The sequence below is a fragment of the Protopterus annectens genome, chromosome 3.part0, assembly GCF_019279795.1.
Source record: "Protopterus annectens isolate FY-2018-M chromosome 3.part0, PAN1.0, whole genome shotgun sequence".
NCBI classification, from domain to species: Eukaryota; Metazoa; Chordata; order Ceratodontiformes; family Protopteridae; genus Protopterus; species Protopterus annectens.
This window is the reverse complement of record NC_056731.1, coordinates 998,243,375-998,253,374: the sequence shown is the minus strand read 5'-3', so window position 1 is coordinate 998,253,374 and position 10,000 is coordinate 998,243,375. Positions and strand designations below refer to the sequence as shown.

Below are 10,000 nucleotides of genomic sequence, written 5' to 3'. Positions count from 1 at the left end.
GGTTCATGAAGGGCCGATCATGTCTCCTAAACTTGATTGACTTCTTTGAATCAGTCTCCAGAGCCATGGACAAGGATAAGGTGGTCCACACAGCCTGTCTAGACCTTGCCAAGGCCTTTGGATTGCATAGCTGAAGATGTGTGTCCCTCTGGAATCATAGATAAACTTAATAAGCTGGGCATTAATCCCTACGTCACCAAATGGGTTGCTAACTGGCTTACTGATAGAACCCACACTGTAAAAGTAGCCGGCTCCAAATCCAGCTCCAGACAAGTGACAAGTGGAGTACCTCAGGGTTCAGTCCTGGGACCGCTCTTGTTTGGCATCTACTTTCCTGAAGTACAGGCCATCACTAAGGGACTCTGGATAACAAAGTTTGCAGATGACTGCAAACTGGGAGCCATTATTGAATCCCCAAATTATGTGGATACTCTACAAAAGGGCCTTACAGAAACAGATGCCTGGTGCCAGAGCCATGGGCTCAAGCTCAATGCCAAGAAATGTATAGTTATCCCCTTTGGGAAAAAACATGTATCCATGAATTACCATATAGGTGGCAGTACACTAAACACCGAAAGTTTGATAAGAGACTTAGGGACACAGGTGGACAGTGGTCTCACCTTTGATAACCACATTGCCACAACAGTCAGGAAATCCTTCTATGTGGCACACCTCATCACTAAGGGCTTTTCATCCAGAAAAAAGGAGGTCATTGTCCCACTGTACTCATCCCTCATTAGACCCATTATAGAATACAATGCCCCGTTTGGTATGTACCTCTCAAGACATCTGCAACAACTGGAAAGCCCACAGAAATACCTCACTTAAAGAATCACAGGCCTAAAGCAGATGCCCTACGGTGACCGCCTTAAAAAACTCCAGCTATACTCTGTCGCATATAGTCTACTCAGAGGCGATCTTTGCTTAACATACAAGGCCATGTCAAACCCAGAGCTGTTGGACATGCTACACTTAAAGAAATCCCAATCCCTCAGAGCCACATGCTCCAGGGATCTAAACCTTGTCATCACAATAAACAAAACATGCTGGAGGGATAGGTTCCTGACCCAGAGACTCCCCAGACTCTGGAATAGATTGCCCATACATGTCAAGCAGAGTGCCTCTTTGGTCCTTTTCAAAAGGAACCTTGACGATTGGATGGGAGAAAGGAAATTCACCCCGGGGATCACGTCAGTCACCCTGCTAGACAGGGGTCCAGGGAAGTAAATAGTGTGGGAAGAAATAGCCAGGGAATTGTTATGGCTAGGCTTGTATAGGCCCTAGGACTGATAGCCTAGTACCAACCTATGAACCTATATACATGTATGTGTATATATAGATATATAGCAGGGTGACTGACGTGATCCCCGGGGTGAATTTCCTTTCTCCCATCCAATCGTCAAGGTTCCTTTTGAAGAGGACCAAAGAGGCACTCTGCTTGATATGTATGGGCAATCTATTCCAGAGTCTGGGGACTTTAAAGAATTCAGTTGTATTTATTACTGATGGTAGTAACTTGATTAAAGTGTAGCTATCATTTCTAAGTCTTTTGGATTAAGCACTTGGGCTTCAGACCAGTTGTTTTACATTAGGAAGATTTGTGGCCTGCACTGTGGTGGCAGGACAGGTAGCTTACATCCTTCTAAGTTGGGAACTGCTGATTGAGAGCTCTGTGTCTGTTATTCTAAAAGAGTATTAGTTCTGGTTTAAGAACTTGGGCTTCATGCCAGTTATTTTACGTTAAGAAGGATTGCGGTCTGCACTCTTGTGGGAGGAGAGGCTGGACTCTGCCCTTCTGAGCAGGGAATTTCTGGTTAAAGGCTTATAGTGCCTGCATATTCTAACTGTTTCTTACTGAAATTGGTACACCTTGTTTGCTGTAGCATAGACTAGATCCAGGCCTGCTGAATCTAGCTTTATTTGTATGCTTGTTGTTTGTTTATTTCCCTGAAATGCTAATTCCACCTAAAACGTGGCCTTTTAGCACTTCTGTGGATCCCTAGTGATATCTGCATTGCTTACTGTACTTATTTCCTTGTTTCACTTGAAAGAAAGTTACTGTTTGTCATTTTTGCATTTAAGTTACCTGTAACACATTGCATTTAAGTTACCTGGCACTTGCTCACTAAAGCAATTATATAAGTCAGCTCTAAAAAATCAAAAGCACTACACCCTCACAAACTCCCCTTGAGTACCTTGTTCCCCATTGACCCTTTTTTTCAATTATAAAGGAATTCCCAATACTATTCTAGCATGTCCAAAGGTCAGTTGTCAATCTCCTCTCTGGTCCAGCTGGTGAATCTGGGAATCTTGAGGCAATGTTACAACTGCCTCATGTACACAGACAACCCTCTCCTCCTCCCAACAAATTCCAACACATGTGAGAGATGCAACCATATAGCCAAACTGGAGGCTAAGCTCTCTCAACTCAGTACTGGCGTAACCAGTCAGGAGGAGAAGGAAACCACACTCACTACAATTCCAGTCTCACATAGACCTACCACAACAACAAACCAAACACATAAACACACAAAAACATACTCTGAGGCTCTAAATAAAAATCTGCCTAAGCAGCAGAGACCTCCAAAGCAGACACCCAAGCAACCGCTACCCCAAAACAAAACACGTGCAACACATAGCTCACAAAGCCAGTGTGCCGAACAGTCACAGCCATTAAGGCTAAACAACACACCTGATACACTTGTAATAGGTGACTCTATCGTCAGGCACACTGACGTCCCGCTCACCAGGCTGAACAAGGAGAAGGTCACGGTGAGCTGCCTGTCGGGCGCTAGGATCTGCCACATAACACAAGCACTCAGGTCACTCCAAGACAAGTACAAATATGACTCAGTCATTGTCCATGCTGGTGTGAATGACCTGAGACGTACCTCCCTGGACTACATGAAAAGAGACATAGAGGAGCTCTCTGAGCATGTAGCCAAGGCCGGTATGACCCTGACCTTGAGTAGCATCTTACCCTCACCAAGAATGATGCCACAATATGAAGACAAGATAATCAATTTCAACAACTGGCTTAAGTGTTGCTGTCATTCAAAGGGGATCCAATGCCTGTCAGCCTGGGATGACATGCTCGACAAGCCACGATGCTTCGCTAGGGATGGCTTGTACCTGTCACCCCTGGGCTTTCAGATATTGGCAAAGGCTCTTGCTACCCACATAGTGCCTTTTTTAGGCAAGGCTCAAAAGACAAACCCACCTCCATAGGTATCACAAGGGATAAGAAACTAAGAGTAATGCTACTCAACGCCAGAAGTCTAAACCTCAAGATGCATGCACTTGAAACTCTCCTTAGCATGGAGAACATCGATACCTGTGCAGTAACAGAAACCTGTTTCAAGGCTCCCGAGAGCACCCCAGCACTACCAGGTTATACCTCATACTATGCTTTTCGGCCCCAAAACTTGGACCGAACCACAAAAGGAGGGGGAGTATCAATATTCGTCAAAGATACCCACACCTCCAGGTTGGTGGCACAGCACGAAGCATCAGAGACTATCCATGTGCAACTAACTGTGGGTAAAACTGCCTTCCAGTTTATAGCCTGCTACAGACCACCCTCCCAAACAAAGGAACCCCACTTGGCCTTCCTGAGAATACTGGAAAATATGAAGGTCTCTCCAAACACCATTATATTGGGCGACTTCAACTACCCAAACATAGACTGGGAGCATTACTCTAGCTCCAACACCCTAGCCCAAAGGTTCCTAGAATTTATAAACTCAAATGCTATGGAACAACTTGTTACCACTCCCACAAGAGGGTAAAACATACTGGACCTGATCATCACCAACATGGGGACACTATGCTCCAGACCAGAAGTGTATCCCTCACTGGTAAGATCAGACCATAAACTAATCTCACTGGATATTCACATCCCGACCCCACCCCCTGCCCAGAAAACCACAGTGAAAAACTTTTCTAAAGCAAATTTCACACGCCTCAAAACCGAGGTGAAATCCTTCAAAGCCCCTGGGCCTGTGGAAAATATGGCCCAGACCGCAGAATCCTTTATAAACGCATTCTATGAACACATTCAGGAATGCATGGATCATGCAATCCCAAATAAAACCAAGACCCAATCCTCCAAAGGTAGACGTCCTGTCTGGTGGACCCCAGCCATAAACAAACTATACAATAGAAGGAGGAAGCTACTACATGATAGAGCAAAATACCAAAAAGGGAAGGCATCTCTGATCAGTATTAGCAAAAAACTACGGGCACACATAAAATCGTCCAAGGCCAGCTTCGAGAGAAAAATTGCACAGGACACTAAGGATAATCACAAGGCTTTCTTTGGTTATGTTAGGAACCTGGGTGGGAATTCCCAGATATGCTCAGAATTAGTCCAAAATGACAAAAAATGCACCGAGCCCACAGACATTGCCAACATCCTAGCTGACAGGTTCAGTGCAAACTTCTCCCCCCTCTCCCCACCAAAAGGGCAAATATCTATCCCAACAGAGTGCTGCCCCCCCTGACATCTCAGATGCTCAGGTAAGAGCCGCCCTCTCCAAAGCAAAAAACACAGCATCAATGGGACCAGATGGTGTCCCAGGCTGCATCCTACATGAACTCCAAGAAGACCTAAACCCAAACATAAAACTACTGTTCAATCTTAGCCTTACTACAGGATATGTACCCAAAGAGTGGCGTACAGCAACAGTGGTCCCCCTCCACAAAGGTGGTGCCTCAAAGGATCCTGGAAACTATCGCCCCATAAGCCTGACTAGCTTGCTCTGCAAAGCTATGGAAAGGATCATCATGGACCTCATAAAGATATTGGGGACCTACAGACACTGGATCCTACCCAGTTTGGCTTTGTTAAGGGCAGATCCTGCCTCTTAAACGTGGTCGATTTCTTTGAAGCAGTCAACAAAGCCATTGACGAGGGGAAGGTGGTCCACACAGCCTACCAGGACCTCGCAAAAGCCTTCGAAACAATACCCCACTCGGGCATTATAGATAAGCTCACCAGCTTAAATATAAACCCCTATGTCACTAGATGGGTTGCAAACTGGCTCAAGGACAGAACCCACATGGTTAGAATTGCTGGAGATATGTCAGACTCCAAACCAGTTACAAGTGGCGTCCCACAAGGCTCAGTCCTGGGACCTCTCTTGTTCGGTATATATTTCTCGGCGGTACAGGCCAACACAGAAGGACTGTGGCTGACCAAGTTCGCAGATGACTGCAAACTGGGCACCATAATCAACTCTCCAGCTGACACAAGCATCCTCCAAAAGGGCCTCATAGAAACAGACAACTGGGGCCAGAGCCATGGCCTCAAGCTAAACGCCAAAAAGTGTATAGTCATCCCCTTTGGCAAAAACAAAGTGCCCACAAATTACCACATAGGTGGTAATCCATTAATTACAGAAGAAGTCATTAGGGACCTGGGGACCCAAGTTGATAGCAATCTCTCATTTGACAACCACGTGGCCAAAGTGGTTAGAAAAACATTTTATATAGCTCACCTAATCATGAAGGGATTCACATCTAGAACAGGGGAGGTCATCGTACCTCTTTACTCATCCCTCATCAGGCCCATAATTGAGTACAATGCCCCTTTTGGAATGTACCTTACCATACACCTGCAGCAACTGGAAAGACCCCAAAAGTACCTCACAAAGAGGATCAAAGGGCACAAACAGATGCCATATGCTGCCCGGTTAAAGAAACTCCAGCTCTACTCAGTGGCATACCGCCTGCTCAGAGGCGATCTGTGCCTGACGTATAAAGCCATGTCCAACCCAGAATTAATGGACATGCTGCACCTCAGAAAATCCAAATCCCATCGAGCTACGTGCTCGAGAGACTTGAACCTCAGCACTGAAATAAATAGGACATGTTGGAGGGACAGATTCAGAACCCAGAGGCTCCCTTCACTCTGGAATAAAATCCCAGTCCAGGTTAGGCAGAGTTCCACATTGACTCTCTTCAAGAGGAATCTTGATGAGTGGATGGGAGATCGTAGGTTTACCCCGGCTATCACTTCTGTGTCACTGTTAGACAGAGGCACAGTATACTAACCTCAAAAAAGGCATAGCAAAATTAATTTAAAATTTGCCACGAAAACCAAACACACTCTGGCTAGGCTTATAAATGCCCTAGGGCAGATAGCCTAGTATGAACCTATGAACCTATATATATATATATATATATATATATATATATATATATATATATATATATACATATATATATATATATATATATACATATATATACATACATACATGTACTTATATATTTATATATATATATATATATATATATATATATATATATACATACATTTATGTGTATATATATATATATATATATATATATATATATATATATGTATGTATGTATGTATAAATATATACATATATATATATATATATATATATATATATATATATATATATATATATATATATATAAATATATACACACGTGTATGTATGCATATATATATATATATATATATATATATATACATATATATATATATATATATGTGTGTATGTGTGTATATATATATATATATATATATATATATATATTGATAGCATTTAGTCGAAAATCATAGCATTTATTGTATTTTCTGCTTTTCTGTAAAAAAACTTGAAAAAAACAAAAAAAATATCCTTGTTTTCAATACTTTCCTAACTAGTGTTCCAGAGACCAGATTTTGCTGATCCCTGGGCTTTGTCTTGGTTCCTGTGTTTCTCCATTTTCCTTGTTTGGTCAGGGGGAAGTTTCTTTACTCACCAGTGAGAGTGGGGAGTACTGAGCTGCCTGTTTGCCCTTAGAGGAGTGGTTTAAGGCAGTAACTTGTAGTCTATTGGCCATTTTGGGTCATTTCCTGTCTTTTCCAGCCCTCTGCTATAAAGCGTTTTGGCGGGCTTTTCAAGCTATTGAGAACTCAGCACAGCTCCTCGTGGTGGCCAGCAGTGTTCCTCTAGCAGCAGAGACCAGAAAAGACTACCTTTCCAGATTTTAAGTATTTTTCTTGGCTTTTTTCGACCTTTTGTGCCTTTCGACTACTGTTTCTGCTTGTTTTATCAAAGTTTGCACTGTTTTTACTGTGTTTATAAGCTAAAACTGTTTACTGCACTTGCTAGTTTAAGTTTTGCCTAAAAGTTAAACTACAGGCTAATACACTCAAGTGTACTAGCTTTTGATAGCATTTAGTCGAAAATCATAGCATTTATTGTATTTTCTGCTTTTCTGTAAAAAAACTTGAAAAAAACAAAAATAATATCCTTGCTTTCCATACTTTCCTAACTAGTGTTCCAGAGACCAGATTTTGCTGATCCCTGGGCTTTGTCTTGGTTCCTGTGTTTCTCCATTTTCCTTGTTTGGTCAGGGGAAGTTTCTTTACTCACCAGTGAGAGTGGGTAGTACTGAGCTGCCTGTTTGTCCTTAGAGGAGTGGTTTAAGGCAGTAACTTGTAGTCTATTGGCCATTTTGGGTCATTTCCTGTCTTTTCCAGCTCCCTGCTATAAAGCACGTTTGGCGGGCTTTTCCAGCTATTGAGAACTCAGCACAGCTCCTCGTGGTGGCCAGCAGTGTTCCTCTAGCAGCAGAGACCAGAAAAGACTACCTTTCCAGATTTTAAGTATTTTCTTGGCTTTTTTCGACTTTTTGTGCCTTTCGACTACTGTTTCTGCTTGTTTTATCAAAGTTTGCACTGTTTTTACTGTGTTTATAAGCTAAAACTGTTTACTGCACTTGCTAGTTTAAGTTTTGCCTAAAAGTTAAACTACAGGCTAATACACTCAAGTGTACTAGCTTTTGATAGCATTTAGTCGAAAATCATAGCATTTATTGTATTTTCTGCTTTTCTGTAAAAAAACTTGAAAAAAACAAAAAAAAATATCCTTGTTTTCCATACTTTCCTAACTAGTGTTCCAGAGACCAGATTTTGCTGATCCCTGGGCTTTGTCTTGGTTCCTGTGTTTCTCCATTTTCCTTGTTTGGTCAGGGGGAAGTTTCTTTACTCACCAGTGAGAGTGGGGAGTACTGAGCTGCCTGTTTGTCCTTAGAGGAGTGGTTTAAGGCAGTAACTTGTAGTCTATTGGCCTTTTGGGTCATTTCCTGTCTTTTCCAGCCCCCTGCTATAAAGCGGGTTTTGGGCTTTTCCAGCTATTGAGAACTCAGCACAGCTCCTCGTGGTGGCCAGCAGTGTTCCTCTAGCAGCAGAGACCAGAAAAGACTACCTTTCCAGATTTTAAGTATTTTTCTTGGCTTTTTCGACTTTTTGTGCCTTTTGACTACTGTTTCTGCTTGTTTTATCAAAGTTTGCACTGTTTTCACTGTGTCTATAAGCTAAAACTGTTTACTGCACTTGCTAGTTTAAGTTTTGCCTAAAAATTAAACAAAAGGCTAATACACTCAAGTGTACTAGCTTTTGATAGCATTTAGTCGAAAATCATAGCATTTATTGTATTTTCTGCTTTTCTGTAAAAAAAACTTGAAAAAAAACAAAAAAAAATATCCTTGTTTTCCATACTTTCCTAACTAGTGTTCCAGAGACCAGATTTTGCTGATCCCTGGGCTTTGTCTTGGTTCCTGTGTTTCTCCATTTTCCTTGTTTGGTCAGGGGGAAGTTTCTTTACTCACCAGTGAGAGTGGGGAGTACTGAGCTGCCTGTTTGTCCTTAGAGGAGTGGTTTAAGGCAGTAACTTGTAGTCTATTGGCCATTTTGGGTCATTTCCTGTCTTTTCCAGCCCCCTACTATAAAGCGCGTTTAGCTGCAGCTTTAGCGCCTTGAAGCGAGTTGCCACTGTTGCACACTAGGGCAGCTCTGGTTAAGCAGGTTTAAACTATTCGGGCTACCTAAAGTCCACTCTTCAAATTTTCCCTTAAAACTACCTTCCTCGAACTATACTACTGATCTATCAGCGTATCCAATAACTAAAAGGATCATCTCTACTTGACTCCAAGTAGACTATTCTCTATCTGTTAAACCTAGCACTTGCTCTTACAGTACTTATTACCTTGATACGGCACTCTTGTCATAGATAGTACCCCAAAAAGGCAAACCCCCATTTCTCGGTCACCCACATCCCCCGTAATCTCTTTTAAAGTTTTTTTGTCTATTCCTTCTAGCACTAGAGGGAATAAATGTATCACCAAACACCATCATACTAGGTGACTTCAATTACCCTAATATAGACTGGGAACACTACTCAAGCCCAAACACCCTAGCCCAAAAGTTCCTGGAATTCATAAACTCAAATGCCATGGAACAACTAGTCACCATCCCCACAAGAGGAGAAAACATACTTGATCTCATCATCACGAACATGGGAGCACAATGTTCAACACCGGAAGTATACCCCTCACTGGTGAGATCAGATCACAAACTAATCTCGCTGGAGGTCCTCATCCCACCCCCACCTGAAATAAAAAAGACCACAGTAAAGAACTTCTCGAAAGCCGACTTCACACTTCTAAAGACTAGTGTGGTCTCCTTTAAGGCCACCGAGCTGGCGGAAAACAGTACTCAAGCCGCTGAATCACTTACAAATGCCTTCTACCAGCACCTGCAGGACTGCATGGATAAGGCAATCCCAAGCAAAACAAAGACTCTTTGTACCAAAGGCAAGCGTCCAGTCTGGTGGACCCCAGCCATAAACAAACTCTACAACAAAAGGAGGAAGCTACTACAAGATAGAGCAAAATCCTTAAAAGGTAAGACACCCTTGATCACTATAAGTAAAAAACTTAGAGCTCTCATAAAATCATCCAAAGCAAATTTTGAGAGAAAAATAGCTAAAGACTCAAAAGACAATCATAAGGCCTTCTTTAGCTATGTTAGAAACCTGGGAGGAAACTCCCAGATATGCTCAGAACTAGTTCAAAATGATGTGAAGATTACTGATCCTACAGACATTGCCAACATACTGGCTGACAGGTTCAGTGCAAACTTCTTCCCCCCTCCCCCCCAAAAGGAGAGATATCTATACCAAACGATTGCAGCCCC

General features: G+C 42.4%; 1 protein-coding gene across 2 annotated transcripts in view; it reads right to left on the bottom strand.

Moving 5' to 3' along the window:
• The window catches only part of LOC122796652 (pinopsin-like), a 930,108-nt gene that overhangs the window by 70,011 nt on the left and 850,097 nt on the right, over positions 1-10,000 (bottom strand). The window lies entirely within an intron of this gene.